This window comes from Crotalus tigris, unplaced genomic scaffold (assembly GCF_016545835.1).
Source record: "Crotalus tigris isolate CLP2741 ecotype Arizona unplaced genomic scaffold, ASM1654583v1 scf7180000017674.1595824, whole genome shotgun sequence".
In the NCBI taxonomy this organism is placed as follows: domain Eukaryota; kingdom Metazoa; phylum Chordata; class Lepidosauria; order Squamata; family Viperidae; genus Crotalus; species Crotalus tigris.
Genome location: NW_024096559.1, coordinates 1,558,008 through 1,579,454, shown reverse-complemented (window position 1 = coordinate 1,579,454; position 21,447 = coordinate 1,558,008). Strand labels below are relative to the sequence as shown.

Genomic DNA, 21,447 nt, shown 5'->3' with positions numbered 1-21,447 from the left:
CAGATAACTACATGAAAGGCAAATACTCTTCTTTGTTAATGCTAATGTTCTCTGGTGTTAACGCTTTGAGGTTACAATAGGTTACAATAAACACACATTCAGCATTCAGCTCTTTGAAGTCTACTGAAGGAAGTGAGGGCCATAAAGCCCCTTTGTTCTCCCCCTTCTCTCCCTCTTATGGCAGAATCCAAAGAAGGCAGAATTGGGAGTTTCTATATTTGATAATTAAAGATGAAATATGATTGGATTCTGACACTATCAGCAAGTGATGATGTATTAGGATGAGAAATAGAAAATGTTTATGAAATAAGATAAGAATATATTTAAGTAAATAATATGTATATTCTAGATATGATAACTTTTATGTAGTGAAATAAAGGAAATTTGGATTATCCGAAATTTAAACACTATGGATATGAAAGGTTAAATTGGAATATTGTAATAAAAAATAAAAAAATTAGGTAAAACTCAAAAACAGGTTATGGATATGTATTAACAAAAAATATATTGATAAAGGTTTTAATTAACTTTGTTATAATTAAAAATCTATTAGCTTAAATGTGATATAATAAATGTTAAGGGAAATAGAGAAGGAATTTCTGATAATGTAACCTGAAATATGTACTAAAGATTTTGTTATTGAACCACTGATTACCCAGTCACTACACTGCTTTCCAAATACTTAATGTAAAATTTGAAAACCAATAAAATTTGTTTTTTTAAAAAAGAAGTAAACATATTTTTACAGTAGTTGAATTTTTTGCCAATTTTTACTTTAAAGAGGAAAGAGCCACCTCTTATGCCAACATAGAGAAACTATAATAAAGTTAGTATATTATATTTCTTTAATATTGTATGATTTGTCCAATATTGTATGATATAGAATGATGAGTAAAATTTCAAGATTTTAACATTTTTTCACAGCATTCTGGGTTGTACTCAGAATAAGATATGCAATGCCAAATTCTTTCATTTCTCAGAAAAATTCAATTTCTTTCTCCTGATTGGACCATTTTGAAATATAGCATGTACGAGATCTTTTAGTCTCTGACTAATAGTAACCAAAACACAGATTGTATCATGTGTTATACATAGTATTTACTTGGGAGACATAAACTAAAGACTTATGTTAGCATTTTTTTTATAGGATGTTTATATCTGTGTAATACCTAAATAAAGTATATATTGCCTCCACACAAACAACAGTACTCCTCCATATTTTTCTTTGTGGAAAAACAAGTGTGTTGCACACTATACAATACTAATAGAAGTAGAAGAAAAGCTACTATTGGCTTTTGCTAAATTTGCAACTGTCCTACATAGTGGAATGAACTAAGAAATGGACCAAGAGTAGAAATCAACTCTGAATGACATGAAAATGTTTTTTTCCCCCCCAGTAACAGAACAGGCTTTTGTGACTCTTGTTACTAATGATGTTTATTGCCATGGAGCTCTGGTTCTTAGACAATCCCTGAGGAATCATAAAACATCTAGAAGACTGGCAATACTAATTACACCTCAAGTCTCCAGGGAAATGAGGTTAGGATCCATCTCCCAATTTCATTTTCTTATCCACTTAACCACTTGCATCACCCTGTCTTCTGTTCCCAACCACCTGATCTGGTCTGGAATGATACTGTGATTTTTGGTGTCAAATGTCACTGAGATCAAGGAGAACCAGGTGAATATTAACCCTTCCCACTCATATTCAGGTCATCCATAAGTACAATCAATGCCATCTGAGTCTTATACCCAACTCTAAACCTGACTGAAAGGTCCATATAATCCTTCCAGGATTCTCTGAAGCACAAGCATCAGATTGGATGAAAACTGTCCAATATGGTAGGGTCCAGAGAAGATTTCTTAAGGAAAGGATAGACCACGGCCTCTTTAAGCATGGGTATCCTCTTTTTGTAGAATGAATTTACTTTTTGGACCTAGCCACATATCCCCTGTGAAGCCATAGCTAACCCTATCTGCTTTGTCAATACCAACAGCCTCAAGCTCATCCCAGATAAGACAACCAGATCCCACCTCAGTCAATTCCATGAATCCTGAGAAAAAGCTGGAGTTCAGCTTGGGGTGCATCTGCGCAATTTTATCCAATTGATGCTCCTCACAGCAGCCCTGCAAGTACATTTCTTCCTTTATTCTTTTGCAGGGTTGCTGGGTAAATTCAGTAAGGATGGAAAAATAATGTTTTGCACCTGTCAGAATCCAATTATATTTCATTTCTATCTACCTACTCTGATATAAAACCAATTCTTACTCTCTTTGGATTCTATCATACTACGAAAGGGGAGGAGGGTAAGCATGGGGGTTTTATAACTCTCACTTCTTCCATTAACTACAAAGTAACCTTTTGTTGATTCTCGTCAAGAGTACTAATCATAACAATGCAGCCATCCATCTTTCATCCTACTCCCTCTGAATTTCTCCCCTTTGCCAGAAGTGAGGGAAAGGGGGGGGGAAATGCAATGCCTGGGATCTGGGTAAAGAGAGAATGAGTGATCGTGCCAACGGAGCGGACTGACGATATATTTCCTGGACTTAACACCTAGAAATCTGCCGGATTGAATCGCCCAGAAGAACTGTGGGGTGGGGCTGCTTGGGAACACTTTAAAACATTGAATGGTGGTGGTGGGAATCCCTCAGATCCTGTCTAGCATGCCTGCAATCAATTTCTCTTAATAAAAATTCCTGTTGGAAGAGAGGTTCCAAGAGTTCTGTTATCTTAAGATGAAGATTGAGGTGGGTCCTTACATTAGACAGGATCTGCAAAATTAGTCAACCTGGAAGGGAGAACCTTGCCGGGGGACTTTGCAAAAAATACCATGTCAGATGACGAAGCAGGGAAGGGAGAAAGCCCCCCGGAGAGGGAGCCATTGTCCCAATTGAAAACCTGCCAGATGTTGGGATCTGAAAGGTCAGATTCCTCAGGAGAAGAGGTGGTGGAGATGCATAACCACAAACCTCGGTGGTCAATGGGCGTTGGAAAGAAAGACAAGTGGGAAAAGAAATCAAGAAAGGTGACCCTGAAACGGGAGGCCAACCAACCAGAATGGAAGCAGGAGATGGAGAAATCCCTGCACGGAAGCGAAGAGGAAGGAAGCTGAGCACAGCACTCAAGCTGGATCCTAGAGAAAGCTATTGACTTGATGAAGAGAACCCTCAGCTCCTAGGAGAGGAGAATTCTGAGCCCCACAGCCGCACCAGCTCCTGGATCCGCAACTGAAGAGACACTGAGGGGGAATTGGAACCTGCAGCCCCGGGGATGTCCGCTGATACAGGATGTCATGTGTCTGACTAATGAAACACTTCAAAGAATTTTTAGGCATGGTTTAACCTAAAAAGCCTTTATTAGTGTAAAAGGAGTGTCAGCACGGCATGGAGAATGCCAAGATCTGAATTTCCCTTCCTTTGCACATAACATTCCAGGTGTTTCTCCTCCCCTATTTTGGGGTCATGATTCACATCTTCCAATTAACCTGGAGGTCAAAGATTCACTTCCATTCCCTTCCACAGGCTTTTTTCTTCTCTCTCATTCTCATCTGAATTAACTCTGAAAGTACCAGACAGTCCTGCATATTTTGTCAAAGCAAGAATATTCAATATTAGCAGCGTTGACAGTAGTCCCCACTCCTCACCGACCCGCAGATGGCGATCCGGATGGAAGACAATACCGACAATGAAGGCATTGATCCATTCAAAGACTCCCGCCACTGGACGCAAGATTCAAGAGGGAGCCAACACGCTTGGGGTTTTTCCTAACCAAAGTCCTCAGCTACATGGAGGAATACGGGCAGCACATCCCTAGTGACAAAGCCTGTATCCAGATCATGAAATCTGCTCTGGACGGGCTGGCCACAGATTGGGTGGTGAATTTGCATGACTCCGATGCCCCAGAGCTCAATGACTTCAACCGTTCATGTCCTCTCTGAGAAGGCGATTTGAGGACCCCCTGGCTGATCGCAAAGCCCGCGAAAGGATCAAAACGATGAGGCAAGGCAGACGCCCGGTAGCCGAATATACGCAAGAATTCCGGGCCATTCCCAGCAAGCTGAACTGGCTGGAAGACATCCTCCTTAGCCATTTCAAAGACAGCCTAAATTACGACCTATATGATGCTTGCCTGCCCCGAGGGGACCCACACCAACTCGACAAATGGTACATCCTGGTAGAGGAAGCAGAGATTGACTTACTGAAGAGGCACAACCGCGGAAAACAAAGGAGTCATTCACCGCCTGAGCCGACGCGCAAACCAGCAAAGCCAACGGCTAAGGCCAAGAAGCCAATGGGCTGTTTCAAATGTGGTAGAGAGGGGCATCAGGCTGTAGAATGCTGCTGGAAAGCCCCCCAGCACAACCCAGACAGATCACTGGCCAGCAAATCCAGGAAGTCCCCAGCTAAGCCAAAAGAATCTGCCATGAGAGCGATAGAGGCTATGGAATCCCCTACCTCTGCCCATCGTGGGGAAAGAACTCCAGCCTATACCACAGGGCCAGTGGATGCCTCAGATGACAGCTTGGAGGGCAAACCCCTAGTAAATGGACCCATCGGACCCATCCTCAAGACAGTGACTATATTAATTCTCTCTATGCCTGAAGCTGTCAAGGTGAAAGCCTTAATAGACTCTGGCTGCACCCACTGCCTCATTAGTCCGACGTTTGTGGGGAATCTGGGCATTCCGTCGAGGAGGCTAGAACAACCAATCTCATTTGGCCAGTTAGATGGGTCCATAGCAGGGGGGGTGCCAGCTACCTTAGCCACTTTACCAATCCACCTCTCCCTGGAAAACCATGAGGAAGACATAACATTTGTAGTGACCCCAGGCATGGAATGCCCGATGATCCTAGGGATGGAATGGTTAAAGAAATGGAACCCCTGGGTAAACTGGAGGACAGCAGAAATCAATTTCCCAAAAGGGGACCCTACTGACTTAAAACCCCAAGGGGATCTACCAAAATTAAGAATGGAAAAAGCGTCCATGGGAGAAGAAAAGGGGCTACCAGAAATACCAGAGAAATACAGAGATCTTTTTTTTAAATTTTTTATTTTTAAACCAACAAAACAAAACAAAACACAACACACATACACACACAGTATATACTCCTCCCCTTTTTTAACAGCGATTTCGTAATGGTAATCTTCTATTATTTACATTTCCCCCCCTTATTCTTCTTTAGAATATTTGTCCTTGTTGCTCCGTTGTTTCTTATTTGCATTTTTTTCCCTTCATACTATACTTTATACTAAGAATAATACATATTATTATTATTATACATTATTATACACACATTTTCACTTTTGACCCTTCCACATTTATTTTCCTCTATTATTTCTAGTCTCCAACCAGTCATACCACTTGTTCCATATTAGATAGTACTCTGTGTCTTCTTTTCTTTTATCTCTTTTGTTAATTTGTCCATCTCAGCACAGTCCAGGATTTTTCTTATCACTTCTTCCTCTGATGGTATATTCTCATTTTTCCAGAACTGTGCATATGCTATTCTTGCTGCCATTGTTATATGTAAAATTATGTACCGTATTTCTTTACTATATTTTCTGTTTAAAATACCCAGCAAAAAGATCTCTGGTTTCCAGTCTACGGGTTGGTCTATTATTTCTTCGATCCATCTTCTTATTGTAGTCCAGTATTTTTTTGCAACTGGGCATGTCCACCATAAATGATAGTATTGTAAGGACCCACCCCACTTTGCATCTTAAGAAGACAGAACTCTTGGAATAATTCTTCCAACAGGAATCCTTTATTAAGAAGAAGTGGTTGCAGGCGTGCTAGACAGAACTTGGGGTCCAAGCCCTCCCATTCAAGGTTTTAAGGGGTTCCCCAGTAGTCCCACCCAATCAACCCCCCTTCCAGTGATAGTTTCAGGTATCACAATTCCACCCCCTTTTTTCTTTCTTCCGTCTGGATGGAGACTTCAGATAACTACATGAAAGGCAAATACCCTTCTTTGTTATGGTAAGGTTCTTTGGTGCTAACGCTTTGAGGTTACAATAAACACACATTCAGCATTCAGCTCCTTAGAAGTATACTGAAGGAAGTGAGGGCCATAAAGTCCCTTTGTTCTCCCCCTTCTCTCTCTCTTATGGCAGAATCCAGAGAAGGCAGAATTGGGAGTTTCTATATTTGATAATTAAAGATGAAATATAATTGGATTCTGACATGTATGTTCCATGTACTTTTTTACATTTCCAACATGTTGCCAAATTGTTCTGGAACATCTTGGCAAGCTTTGCTGGTGGAAGATGCCATTTGTAAAACATCTTCAACTGGTTTTCCTTGAATGCCGCTGACATACTCAATTTTATGTTTATTTCCCATTTTTTTCCCATTTCTCTAATTCTATATTATATCCAAAAAAATTTGCCCATCTAATCATTGTGTCTTTGACAATCTCGTCTTCCATTTTATATCTCAATAGGTATTTGTATAAATTGCTAATTAATTTTATTTCTGTTCCATGTATAATTTTATCCAATTCTTGAGGCTCTTTTTGTATTTCATATAATTTTTTGTCCTCTGTATATTTAGATTGAATTTGTGTAAATGTCCACCAGTCAATCTCTCTGCCTATATCTTGTTCCAATTCTTGTTTTGTTTTCAGATTTCCCTGTTGATTTACTAATTCCTTGTATCTAATTATCGTATTTATATCCAGTAGGTTTGGGTATTTCAGAGCTTCTGTTGGGGATTGGACATTGGAATTCTTATATAATGTTTTTGGTTTTTTTTCCCAAGTCTGTAGCAATGCATTCCTAACTATGTGTCTTTGAAAGTATCTGTGTATTTTATATTTTTTGTCCCATAGGAATGCATGCCACCCTGCTTGTAAGTCATGTCCTCCTATTGTTAAAACTCTAGTATTTTTCAAATCCATCCAATCTTTTAGCCAAGTTAAGCTTGATGCTTGGTAGTATATTTCCCACTCCCCCTTTATCTTTCATATCTTGCAAGTGTTTTAATTTAATCCTGGGTTTTTTCCTTTGCCATATAAATTTAGTGACCAATTTATTTAATTCTTGAAAGAATGTTTTCCCTAATTTTATTGGAATAACTTGGAAAAGAAATAATATTTTTGGCAATATATTCATTTTGACTGTAGCGGTCCTCCCTAAAAATGAAATTTGCAAATGTTCCCAATTTTCTAAATCTTTTTTTATCTGGTGTAATATTTTATCATAATTGTCCTCCTTAATCGAGAACATTTCACTGTAAGCCAGATCCCTAAATATTTTATTTTCTTGGTTATACTTATCTTTGTTTTATCTTCCAGTTCACTTTCCTGTGCCTTTGTAAGATTTTTGGTTATTAATTTGGATTTATTCTTATTAATCTTAAGTCCAGCTACTTCACCAAATTCTTCTATTTTTTGAATCAATTTAAAGCCGGTTTCTAATGGATCAGTGGTTCTCAACCTTTTCAATGCTGTGACCCCAACCGGTCATAAGTCGAGGACTACCCAACCGGTCGTAAGTCGAGGACTACCCAACCGGTCATAAGTCGAGGACTTTCCCTGCCTGGGAGCGCCGCGCATGCATGGTGCTGCCCCCTGCGCCGGCCGAGGCGTAGCTGGCAAGTGGCAGAGATGGCGCAGGCCAACCACCGGCTGGGCCACCAGCTGGCCCAGCCCAAGGGAGGTAAGGCACCCGCAGGGCCCCATGCACACCAGCAACCCTCCCTGTGCCCGCTGGCCTCCCACCTCCCACCCCTGGCCCTCTTTTACTTACATTTTTAGTAGTTGCTCAGCAGGGAGGGGTGGAAACTTCCAGACAGCTCACCTTCGCTGCAGACAACTTGCAGCAACGTTTGCAGAATGGGACTTTTGGTGGGCTCAGCAGGGCAGAGACAGCCTGGACAATTCCTATTGGCTTTTGAAAGCCAATAGAATTAGACTCTATTCAAGAGAGTCTATTCTATTGGCTTTCAAAAGCCAATAGAATACAAGGGAGTAGCACAGCTAAGGAAAAGGGGAAAAAAATGGTGGACTGCGTTGTTTGGCGACCCCCGTGAAATGAGGTCCCAACCCACAAGTTGAGAACCACTGTAATGGATCTTCCAAAATAAATACCAAATCATCAGTGAAGGCCTGGACCTTATATTCTTCCTTCTTAATTTTTAAACCCTTTATTTCTTGGTCCTCTCTGATTTTTCTCAGGAGTATTTCTAACAATAAATTAAATAGAAGAGGAGAAAGTGGGCATCCTTGTCTTACTCCTTTGGTTATATCATTTTTTCTGTCATTTCCTCATTTATAATTACCCTAGCTGTTTGTTTAGTATATATTTTCTCAACCATCTTTCCAAATTTTCTCCCCAAATCCATACAGTACAATTGTGTTATAATAAAATTCCAGTTCAGATTATCAAATGCCTTCTGGGCATGAAGAAAAACCAGTGTAGCTTGTCTTTCAGGAGGACTTCATAAAATTCTAAAGTGTTCATTATTATCCTCATATTATTTTTTATTTGTCGTCCTGGTAGAAATCCATTTTGATCTGGGTGGATGTAGTTATTCAATTTTTTTTATCCTTTCTGCTATTATTTTTGTAAATGTCTTATAATCTGTATTCAGTAAAGAAATCGTTCTATAATTTTGAATTTGTTGTAGGTCTCAGTCTTCCTTAGGAATGAGGGTAATGATTGCTTCAGTCCAAGTTGTCGGTATCTTCGCTTCTTCAGCACCTCATTGTAAATCTCCAACATTATCCATTGTAGTGACTCTTGTGTATTTTTATAAAAACTCAACCGGAATTCCATCTGGGCCTGGTGATTTGTTGTTTTTTTGTTTTTTCAATGCTGCTTCTAATTCAATGGCGGTTATTGGTCTATTCAACATTTCCTTTTGTTCTTCAGTGATTTTGCTCATTTTTGCTGCCTCTATATATTGTTTGACTTTATCATCTGCTATATCTTCTGGATGGTATAGCTTTGAAAATAAATTTTGTATTATTTTCTTTTTTTCTTCCTGTCTATATTGTACTGTTCTACTTTCGTCTTGTAACTGATGTATTGTTCTTTTGCCTTTTTCTTTTTTTAATTTATCGACCAGTTTTATTCGCATTTTCAAAGTAATTTTGTTTCGCCATTCTAATTTTTTGTGCCATTTCTTTTTGTGTTTTCAGGTTAATCTTGTGTTTTATAATATTCCATTTTTCTTTTATCTTTTTATTTTGTGGGTCTTTCTGTAGAGCACCTTCTATTTTTTTAAATTCTTCTTGTAATTTTCCTTGTTGAAGTCTCCTGTCTTTGTTTATCTTAGAGTTGTATGCAATTGTCAATCCCCGAATGTAAGCTTTTGTAGTATCCCACAAATTTTGGGTTGATGTCTCTTCCTTTTTATTTACCTGAAAAAATAATAACTCCTTTTCTAGCATTTGTATATATTGTTTATCTTTACACAGTCTTTGATTCATTGACCATCTTTTTCTCTGTTTCTGGCCTTTCCATTTTATTATTATTGGGTTGTGATCTGCCGAATCATTAAGCCCTATTTCAATTTCCTCTATCCCATTTTGTACGTCTGTTGTTGCTCAGGCCATATCGATCCTAGACCAAGATTGATGCGGATACGGATAGAAAGTATATTGTTTGTCTGACCTGTGTGTCTCTCTCCATATATCCTGAAGGTTGAGTTCTGTTACCATTGTCAAAGAATGATTTTGGTAATATATTTTTCTTCTTTTTGTTCTTTTTACTACTCTTATAATCTTTCTTAACATCAACTATTGCATTTAAATTCCCAATCATACAAATATTTTCATAATCCAGATCCACTAGTTTCTTATGTACCTTTTTAAAAAATTCATGTTGATTATTATTTGGTGCATATACTGCCATTAATAAGATTTGAAATACAGAGACCTTGCTGAAGTTTTCAGTGAGGAGAGGGCGGATGAGCTTCCCCCCCCACCGACCCACGGACTGTGGAATTCAAGCCTGGGGCAAAACTCCCGAAGCCCAGATTATACTCCATGAGCCCAAAGGAGAAGGAGGAAATGGAAAGATTCATAAAGAAAAACCTAGAAAGGGGGTTCATTGAACCATCCAAGCCTAAGGTGGCTGCTCTGGTCCTCTTTAGAGAGAAGAAAGATGGTTCTTTATACTTATGCATGGATTATAGGCTCCTAAATACAATCAGTGAAAGCATCCTATACCCCTTACTCCTCATGAAGGACATGTTATCACACCTCTCAATTTTTTTTTTACTAAACTAGATCTAAGGGAAGCGTATTACCATGTGAGAATTAAGGAAGGGGATGAATGGAAAACCGCATTTAATAGCCCAATGGGGTGCTACAAATCAAAGTTTTGCCATTTGGATTACAAGGGGCCCCCACAGTATTTATGCAATTAATCAACAAGGTACTAATGGAGCACCTATTTAAGGGGGTCCTGGTTTACTTAGACTACATCCTTATCTTCACCGAATCAAAAGAGGAACATGTCAACCTAATCAGAGTGTTTTTAAAGAACCTGCAAGCCGCCCACCTATATGCCAAACTATTGAAATGCGAATTCCACCAGGAAAAAATAGACTACCTAGGTTATCGCATATCCCCACAGGGCATTGAAATGGACCCAGAAAAGGTCAGAGCAGTATTAGAATGGGCACCACCTCACACAAGAAAGCAACTGCAAAGTTTCCTGGGTTTCACAAACTTTTACCACCAATTCATCCTCTCGTTTGCCCAGATAGCCCTGCCCCTCACAAACTTACTAAAAACAAAGGGAGCATCCTCAGTAAAACCTAGCCAGCCACTAAAATGGACAATGGAGTGCCAAACAGCATTTGAGAGATTAAAGAGACTCTTTTCTGCTGAACCAGTACTGAGGCACCCAGACATGGATAAGCCCTTCCTAATACAGGCGGATGCAAGTGATGTGGCAGTGGGAGCTATACTATTACAAGAAAACGACAAATGGGTATTGCAACCCTGCGTGTATACATCCAAGAAACTCACCGAAATGGAACAGTGCTGGCCAGAGGCATACGGGATATGTTAGTCATTACTTACTGGTGCCAGTTCCTTGAAGGAAATAAAATCCCTTTCTGGGGGTGGACAGACCACAAAAATTTGGAAGCCTTGAAAACACCCAGGAAGCTCAAACCCAAACAAGCCTGCTGGTCCCAGCATTTTCACCAATTCCACTTTACGCTCAAGCATTTGCCGGGGGGAAAGAACTTCCTGGCAGATGCATGCCCCAATATAACAGCACGCGAGCCACCGACTCTAAACCGATTATGGTGGAATCACAACTGGCAGCGCCAGTAACCACCAGAGCCCAAGCTAAATTAAAACCACAGCTGGGTAGCCAAACCGGAATTGAATTCCAGAAAAGTTTGGAAACAGATGAATGGTTGCAGAAAAATAAATATGTGTGCGCAATGAAAGACAGACTGCCTTGGGTGGGGGAAAAGTTATATATACCAACCACCCAAAGGATCACATTCAGCTTTGCCACAACACAAAATCAGCAGGGCATTTTGGATTTGTAAAAACATTACATTTAATGAAACAGTAATTTTGGTGGCCATCCATGAAAAAGGACATAGAAAGTTACATGGCCAGCTGCCCAAAGTGTGCAACTGCTAAGAGGTTGCAAGGGAAATCGCCCAGATTGTTAAAAACAGTGGCAAATCCCTCAGCCCCCTGGAGGGAAATAGCCATGGATTTTATAATGGAATTACTAGAAAGCAATGGGAATACTGTTGTCTGGACAGTCACGGACTTGTTTTCCAAAGAGGTGCACTTTATCCCTTGCCAAAAGATTCCCACTGCAAAAGCCTTAGCGAAATTTTTCGTGCAGCATATTTACAGATTGCATGGGACACCCCAACAGATCATATCTGATAGGGGAGTGCAATTTACGTCTACATTTTGGAAGGAATATTTATCCCTTTTAGGGACCACTCAGGGACTGACATCTAGCCATCACCCTCAGGGAAATGGTCAATCAGAAAAATCGAACTCAGTACTTGAGCAATATTTAAGATGCTTTATTAATTTCCAACAGTCAGATTGGACGGACCTACTCCCTTTCGCAGAAGTTGCCTACAATAATGCAGTCCACTCCAGCACAGGTTACACTCCTTTTCAAATAGCTACAGGTCAAAGTTTCAACCCCATGCCAGAACTAACCCCAAATGAACCGGCAATCCCATTACTGAAAGAATGGATGGAACAATTACAAAACACCTGGCCAATAGTTAGAAAAGCCTTAGATCAGTGGTTCTCAACCTGTGGGTCGGGACCCCATTTGAGGTCAAACAACCATTTCTAATTCTATTTGCTTTCAAAAGCCAATAGGAATTGTCCAGGCTGTCTCTGCCCTGCTGAGCCCGCCAAAAGTCCCATTCTGCAAATGGTGCTGCAAGCTGTCTGCAGCGAAGGCGAGCTGTCTGGAAGTTTCCACCCCTCCCTGCTGAGCAACTACTAAAAATGTAAGTAAAAGAGGGCCGGGTTGGGAAGTGGAAGGCCGGCAGGTGCAGGGAGGGTTGCTGACATGTGTGGGGTCCGGCGGGTGCCTTACCTCCCTTGGGCTGGGCCAGCTGGTGGCCCAGCCGGTGGTTGGCCTGCGCTATCTCTGCCACTTGCCAGCTACGCCTTGGCTGGTGCAGTGGGTGGCACCATGCATGCGCGGCGTTCCCAGGCAGGGAAAGTCCTCGACTTACGACTGGTTGGGGGTCGCGGCATTAAAAAGGCTGAGAACCACTGCCCTAGATGAAGCTAGGCAAGCATACAAAGCACAAGCAGATAAAAAAACCTACACCATTCATTATAGGAGAAATGATGTACTTATCTACAAAATACCTAAAATCTCTACAACCCTGTAAAAAACTTGGACCAAAATATATAGGGCCTTTTCCAATTAAAAGAATCATAAACCCAGTAACAGTAGAATTAGAATTGAGGCAAATACACCCAATTTTCCACTGCAGTTTGCCGAAAAGAGAACAGTCACCCTTATAGCCAAAAATCCCCCCCCCTCCAATTATGGTGGAAGGAGAACAACACTTTGAGATAAAGGAAATCCTAGACTCTAGGAGATACCATGGGACAAGCCAATACCTAGTAGCATGGGAACATTTCCCTGCCTCACAAAACGAATGGGTCCATAAACATCATGTCAGAGCCCCGAAGCTATTGAAGTTTCATACAGAGTATCCTAACAAGCCAGACTAACCTTTATACCTGTTTTGTTTTCTTTGTTTTCTTATTTTTAAGGGGGGCAGGATGTCAGAATCCAATTATATTTCATTTCTATCTACCTACTTTGATATAAAACCAATTCTTACTCTCTTCTGGAATCTGTCATACTACGAAAGGAGAGGAGGATAAGCATGGGGATTTTATGACTCTCACTTCCTCCATTAACTACAAAGTAACCTTTTGTTGATTCTCTTCAAGAGTACTAACCATAACAATGCAGCCATCCGCCTTTCATCCTACTCCCTCTGAATTTCTCCCCTTTGCTGGCAGCGAGGGAAAAAAAAGGGGGGGGGAATGCAACGCCTGGGATCTGGGTAAATTGAGAATGAGTGATTGTGCCGACGGAGCAAACTGACAATATATTTCCTGGACTTAACCCCTAGAAATCTGCCGGATTGAATCACCCAGAAGAACTGTGGGGTGGGGATGCTTGGGAACACTTTAAAACATTGAATGGTGGGGATGGGGAATCCCTCAGATCCTGTCTAGCATGCCTGCAATCAATTTCTCTTAATAAAAATTCCTGTTGGAAGAGAGGTTCCAAGAGTTCTTTTTTCTTAAGATGTAGATACAAGGTAATCCTTAATAGAGGCTTGTACCCACATTTGTTTAGTTGTTCCCCATCCAGTGTTACTCCAAGTGTTTCTTCTACTGTATCTGGAATTCCTCTATAAACAGGGAAGATTCTATGCTCAGTACGCAAAGATTGGCCATTAAACTTCTGCTTCCCTCTCATTTTAAGTGGCAACTAAGGCTTCAGTTGAAAGGTACACCAGATCTTCAGAAAAAACCTCCAGTTCCATGTAAAATCTGTCCATCAGGTATCTACAGTGGATTTATCAAATAGATCAAATCTCCCTATAGTTGTGGACAGCATTGGAACATTGCAAGGCCACCGGAAAGTGATTCATCCATGACAATGGAATTAAAAATAATCTTCAGATCACACTACCAGCGTAGGGAGGCTGGTACAAGGGCAACAATCCCAACTGATCCCTAAAGCCCAACTTTTCAAATAAGGTCTCATATACAGCTATCTGAAAGTCATTAGAGTGCTGATCATATCTACTCCTCCCACCTTCTGGAGCTGTTACCATGCCTGTGTTTGTGTATATGTATGTTTAGATGTATGTGTGTGTGTGCGTATGTAGGTAGATGATAGATAGATAGATAGATAGATAGATAGATAGATAGATAGATAGATAGATAGATATAGTAATCATAAAGGAAGCTTAATTACAGACTGACATAGCAGCCAAAGGTCAGCAACTTTAAAAGTCAGGGGGAGGGGAGAGGCAGAGGCAGGGCTGTTTGCACAGTCTAATTTCTCTGCCAAGTTTTTGTTCTCCACATATTCCAATGAGTGCTTGAACAGGGTTTCTGTCTCTGAAAACAAATATTGATAAATAGCAAAGCAAGGCCCTTTGAGTCATGTCTCAGTCTGATTCTCTGTTTTTAGAAACCGAATACTGGTCTAGGTAATATTTGGTCAGAAGCAGTAGGTTAATAGTACTAATTAGAGCTCTCTCTTTTTAAAAAATAAATAAATAAAGCCCCCTTTCTTCGTAGAATAATCACTATCCAAATATCTTTCATCTTGAAATCATTTCACTAGTATGCTTGAATTAAAGCTAATATTCATCAAGTCTTAACTCTAACTCAGTATATTTATGTGCTTATAATTTAAATGTGGCCTGCACTCCGATTTTATGTATTTCCCAGCCCATGGTTCTTGGCCTTTTGTTATCAGCAATCACATGAATTGGCTCTTAGGAAGTGTGTGTCTATGTGTGTATGTAGATATTTTCACTTATTTCCATTATATCCCATTGTATATCCATCATACATATGCATATAGATAAACATATTTGCTTACCTTGTGTAGTTATTATTTAATAATTTAAGTTTAAGCTATTGCTACAATTCATTTATTTTAATTGTCTACTGCACTGCATATCTTGTAAAAAGAGAGATTGTAATGATTTTATGGCTTTGACAGGGCTGCCCTCAAGACCATCTTTGATTCCATGGTTGATGTTAAAGAAATTGACAGCAATGACTTGGTGCATTTGACTCTGCTGAAGGCTAGAACTGCCTTGCTGGACTCTTACTCAGTATAGCAAATGTATCTTCATGGATGCAGACACATTGGTAAGGGCAGCAATGCCAGAAATGACAAGCTGAAAGCATTTGCCATAAGAATCAAATGTAAAAAAAACAATTCTTACTTGCAGGAATCTTCTTGTTTGTTATGGAACTTGCACTTAGGAGATTTAGATCAGAAAAAATATATTTACATAAGTGTGTAAATAGGGATACATAATTGTATGAACAATACTGTGTACTTGAGGAACAAATATCTAATTGTTGCCTGAGATAGGTGATAGCCTACACCAGTGGTTCTCAACCTTTCTCATGCCGCACCCCATAATACAGTTCCCCATGTTGTGGTGACCCCCAACCACTTATACATCACTGGGTGCCAGGGGTGTGGCCAAAGAAAAGGGGGAAAAATGGCAGACAGCCTTGCTTGGCGACCCCCGTGAAATGGTCATTCGACCCCAAATGGGGTCCCGACCCACAGGTTGAGAACCACTGGCCTACACAGAAGGTAGAGTTCCTTTTTTTTGTTTTTGGCCTTTGAGTCAGTGTTGACTCTTGGCAACTGCCTGGACTAGTCCTTACAGTTTTTTTCATAAGATCTCAGAAGTCATTGCTTCTGAGCCATTGCTTACTTTCTAGGGCTGAGAGAGAGGGATTGGTCCAAGTTGGCACATGCCTAAAGTGGGTGTAGAACTCGTAGTCTCCCTGTTTGTAGCCTGGTGCCTTGGCAAGTACACAAAACTGACTCATTGTAACTCGTTAGAATTACAATGCAACTATAAAAACATGCAAGATTGCAGATTGTTTGATTTTTCAACCTTGAAAGAATATATTTACTATGTTAAAAGATGTTTAGTTATGAAGACATTCCCACATCTTAGTGTGTCTACATTAGTCCTGCAGAGCCAAAGTAAGCTTGCTAATAGTAAAGAATAGAATAGTGAGTGAGTTCAATAAAAAAATCTCATATCTGTAGCAGGGGAATTGATGGTGATTGAAATTTTCATGATCTTTCCAGGTGCTTTGTAATGTTGACTAACTCTTTGAGCAGGAAGAATTATCAGCAACTCCAGATTCTGCTTGGCCAGAGTGCTTTAACAGTGATGTCCTTGTTTTCCAACCTTCTTTAAAAACCTTCAAACATCTCCTTCAGTTTGCCAGTAAAAATGGTAGTTTTGATGGTAAGTCTCTGGACTTGGTCCTCTCCTTGGGTCTGGAATGAGATTATTGATAAAGTTCTTTTAAAGATCTGAACTTTTGATGAACGTTTATCAAAAAATTCTGACATTTATATCTAGAACCAACTGGCAATAACAACCAAAGGCAAAATAACAGCTAATGCTAAAATTAACTGCTATATATATAGGTTCTCCATTTTTATATCTAATGGCATGTTTCTTATATTCAGGTGTTACTACATAGAGCAGGATGTCGAACTCACAATGTCATGTGACGTATCACGACTTTTTCCCCATTGCCAGCAATGGTACGGGCGTGATTTCAACGTGATGCATCTGGCCCATGGGCTGGCAGTTTGACATGCCTGACATAGAGCCTTTTAAACATAATCCTGTTTTGACTATTGCTAATTAACGGAGAGAGATTTAGAATTATTTTTTGAAATTTAACACCAGTGGATAATACTAGGTTGAGAAAGGCTACTGTTCACATTAATAACAGTTTGAACCTTTTGTATCCTCTTTTTATTCTGTAGGAGCTGATCAGGGATTGTTAAACAGCTTTTTCAGCAGCTGGGCAACCAAAGATATTAATAAACACTTGCCATTTATCTATAATCTAAACAGCAGTATTGTCTATACATATGCCCCTGCTTTCCTGCAGTAAGTATTAAAATGTTTTTGTTATTGATAATTCAGTGATAAGCGGTTCACTTTTTTTCACAGATTTCTTTTTCTTATAACTATAATGGAGCCATAATATATACATGATATGGTAATTGATAAGTGCAGATCTTCTGTTTTGTATCGGTTACATGCACTTTCAGATATATATCCTGTTAGAATATAATTAGCTCCACTGAAAACATTTCTTCTTTTATATTATTAATAAATACATTTAGGTGATAGTAATTCATTAGTAATGTAAGTACATATAGAAGAGGAAAAGAATTTGATGAAAGAGCTGTGTAGATCAACTTCGAACTCCCACCATAATCAATCAGATGACTATGGGAAGCTCAAAAGCATAATAAAATGCAATATGACTTGTTTCTATCCTTCTTGGCCTTAATAATTAGCAAATAATAATCATTCTTTATAATTATTGGTAAACGTTAATTTGACTATAAGATTCAAAGTTAGACTTCAAAGCTCAGAGTCATCAGTATTGGTAATTATGTCTTTGAAATCCAGAATAAGTAGTATTTCTACCACAAATGCAAACTTTTAAACATCTAATTACATATCAGACAATAGTATACATAGAATAAGGCAATCCATGTTTTGCTCACCTAAAATAATCCAAACTCTTCCCCAGGTTTCCAGTACTTTTAACTTGCTTTATGTTGGAATTTCTAAAGTCTATAGAGCTTACTATGTAGTGAGTGAAATGTTGGAAAATGTTTACGGTTGCAATTACTTTAGGTGATAAAATGATTTGAGTAGTCTTTCCTCTCATTATGAATTAATAGTATTGAACAATATGGACTAAGTTAAAACTGTCTTATGCCCAGTTACTTGCATCTCTTTCCTTCTCATCTATAAGCTGGTTCAGCCTCCAATTTCTAATGAACAGTTCCAAGAAATTAATGTCTCCTTTTTAGGAGGAGCAGGGCTTCTGTGTTTATTAATTAGTGAAAGCCTGCATCTCAGCCTCTAAGGAGCAATAACGTGGTGGGAAGAAATAAACCAAGTTTCAGCTTTGGGCCTGAAAAGTGGATAGTTTCTAGGAACTTGCTTTTCCCATACCAAAAAAACATTGTTGCCCTGACACTGCAAAAGTAAATGGAAGGCTGGCTATTATCTCTTGCACTCTTCTATAGAATCAAAGGATGCTTGAAAATTACAGTGTTTATCTCAGAATGAACTGGCAAAGGGAGACCAATGTGGTGCAATATAAATGACTCTTCAGTATTTTGTCATTTGGGATTGGCATTGGCAAAGCAATTTTATCCCTCTGTCCTTTATTTCTTTGTATATCTTGATTTTGGTTTAGTTTGTTAATCAAAAAGCAAAACTTAACATATTTTCATGTATGTATCACAGTGTGTATTGAATTTTAATTGTAAGCTATTGGAATAATATTTTTTTATCTGAAAAGTTGGCAAAAATGGTATTAATGAAATTATATTTTGCTATCATGTAATTGCAGAGTTGAAAATCTTGTACTGCACAATCAGTCCTCAGGTTAATAACTATTTGTTCAGTAACTTTCAAAGTTGCAATGGAGCTGAATGAATGTACTTATGACTGGTCCTTTAAGTTCCAACTGTTGCAGTGTCCCCATGGTTATGTGATTACAATTCAAGGACTTGGCAACCTACAATCATGTGATTATCATTTGTGACTTTCTCTGCCAGCTTCCTACAACTTAAAAGGGAAACCAGCAGGGAAGGCCACAGGTTGCTCTCGTAAATTGCTCCTGCCACTTCTTTTCCCAAGGAGCCTATGGAGCATGAGATCTTAAGGATCTTGAATTCTATAGTACCCACTTGCAGCACTCCCAACCCTCAGTCTATTGTATACACCTGCCTGCCTGTCTGCTCTGGAGTGGCACCACATCACTCCCTCCTCTCCCTGACTGCATTCAGGCAGTACCTTAGTAGACCCTCCCCACCCCGTTCACATAGCTCTTACCTCCCCCCCCCGGTTGCACTCATGTGGTGCTAGACCACCCTCTCCTCTCCCCCGCCATGTTCAACAGTGTTACACCACTTCTCCCTTGCCTGCACTGATGCTGTATCACATTGCTCCTCCCCTCATCACTATGAGCTGGGGTGGTAGTCTACACTATTCTAGGAGCCGTGGTCATACAATGGTTAGAATGCAGTATTGCCAGCTAACTCTGCCACAACCTGTAGTTCGTCCTGATGGGCTTGAGGTTGACTCAGCCTGCCATCCTTCCAAGGTTGATAAAATGAGGACCCTGATTGTTGGGAGCAATTTGCTGACACTGTAACTTGCTCAGAGAGTGTTGTAAAGCGCTATGGGGTGATATATAAGTCTATGTTAATGAGGTGGTAGTCTTATGTCAACCGTTGAACTGAAGCAATATTGTTTTACTTCCCCCCCACACACAATTTTGGTAAAGACACAAAGGTGATTCATTTTTTGGGATGAGTAAAGCCCTGGAAGTACAAGTACAATCCCCAGACAAGAACAGTCACACCAAATGATTTTAGCTTCTATATCTGAAAATCAGCTGTCATTCTTAGAACTTTGGTAGATAACATACAGGTCCCGTATATTAGCATTACTGGAAAAATGGCAAGAGCCTTCAATCCAGCAAAAGGAGGTAAAACGGTTATGGTAGGAAGGATTGACTGACTTTTATGACATTATAGATCTCTTTCATTCCATATGATTATTTTGTAACTTAGATGTAACTCTGCATTCAGAATGAGCTTACATTGCAACAATTGTAAATTTAATCCTATATATATTACTTTAGTCCACATTTAGAGTTTGTGCTTTATTATAATTAGGAACTGGAAATAATGTCATGAAACATTTGTTTACAAAAATGAATGTGTATTTTAATATAGTGGATTTACTTTCACCCAAACATAACAGTAAATAAATAAGTATAGCCAATTTGGTACAGTAGTTAAGGCATCAGGCTAGTCAACTCTTTCTCACAGCCCTAGTAAGCAATGGCAAACCATTCTGAAATTATTGCTAAAAAAACTTCAGGGACTTGACCAGGGACTTGCCAAAGTCAAAATTAACTTGAAGGTACAAAAGGTACTTCAAATTAACTTGAAGTTACAAAAAATAGCTATAATAATCTTAGGCCAGAATAAATGTTTACATTTAACGTTAACAGAAACATATCCAGAAACATTTCGGTGCTGCATGTTTGCATTGGCTATGTGTTAGAATTTTACAGCTTTTCAGTGCAAAAATAAGCCCAAAAATTAAGCACACATTCAAAATGAGCAGGAGGCATAGTTTAAAAAAAACTTTATAAAATATATATAAACATGATACATACAGTTTCATTCAGTTCTTGGCAATGTGGTAGAGAACAACAACAACTAACTCAGGAGATCAGGACACAGGGAGAGACAAAGACAAGCACAGGCTGGATCACATGCCTAGGCTGGATCACACGCCTCACACAGTCAATCCTGTGTCTCAATTAAATAACAGTTCCCATTGGCTGGTTCGTTGTTATGGTTATTCCAGTTCATAAATTCTTGCACACTGACACTCTTCTTTTATGACTGGAATAGACATAAAACCAAATAATTTAATACTCCACCCAATGGCTTGGTCATTACATCTGCCAGAGTAGAAGTAGTGTGTACCTTCTTTTAATGAAAATTATCAGCACTTTTGATCAGTGATGTCATCAAAGTAAACAAACCCATTGCTGATTACGTCAACAGGTCATGGCCCTAAAAGAAAGTGACGTGCTCAGCCCCCACCCTCCGGACGTGACGTTTTGGCCTAATCCCATCAAGATTGGCAGTCAATCCCCTGGGTACATGATTAGGTTAACCCTAGACTAATTCTATGGACATTCAAAACCAAAAAGAGCTAAGTAAAGTGAATAATTAGCAGAGGCCTGTGTTTTGGGGAAACAAGCCCTACTTTGGGGAGCTGTGAAATAAAAAATAAAAAAGGCTTTTTATTTCTAATCATTCTAGCCTAACGATGCTTTTAATTTTTGTGGAGTTTTAAAAATCAGTGTCTCAGAAGCTGGGGAAAAAGAAGCCACTCAAAGTCAGCCAGAGCCTGCATTTAACCCTTTTTTTTCTAAAAGATATTTTTTTCTAAAAGGTATTTATTTCTAGGTGGTTTTAAAAGCATTTCCTCGAATGCAGGGGAAAAAAACAAACAAACCACAGCCCCTTTTAAAACCCACAGCTGGTTTTCACCTTTGTAAAAAATCTAAAGGCACATATTTTGCCATTTGCACCCTGAAT

At 39.4% G+C, this 21,447-nt stretch overlaps 1 pseudogene; it reads left to right on the top strand.

The window, feature by feature from the left end:
* Window positions 1-923: 923 nt before the first annotated feature.
* LOC120305476 lies at window positions 924-19,829 on the top strand (annotated as a pseudogene).
* Window positions 19,830-21,447: the final 1,618 nt, after the last annotated feature.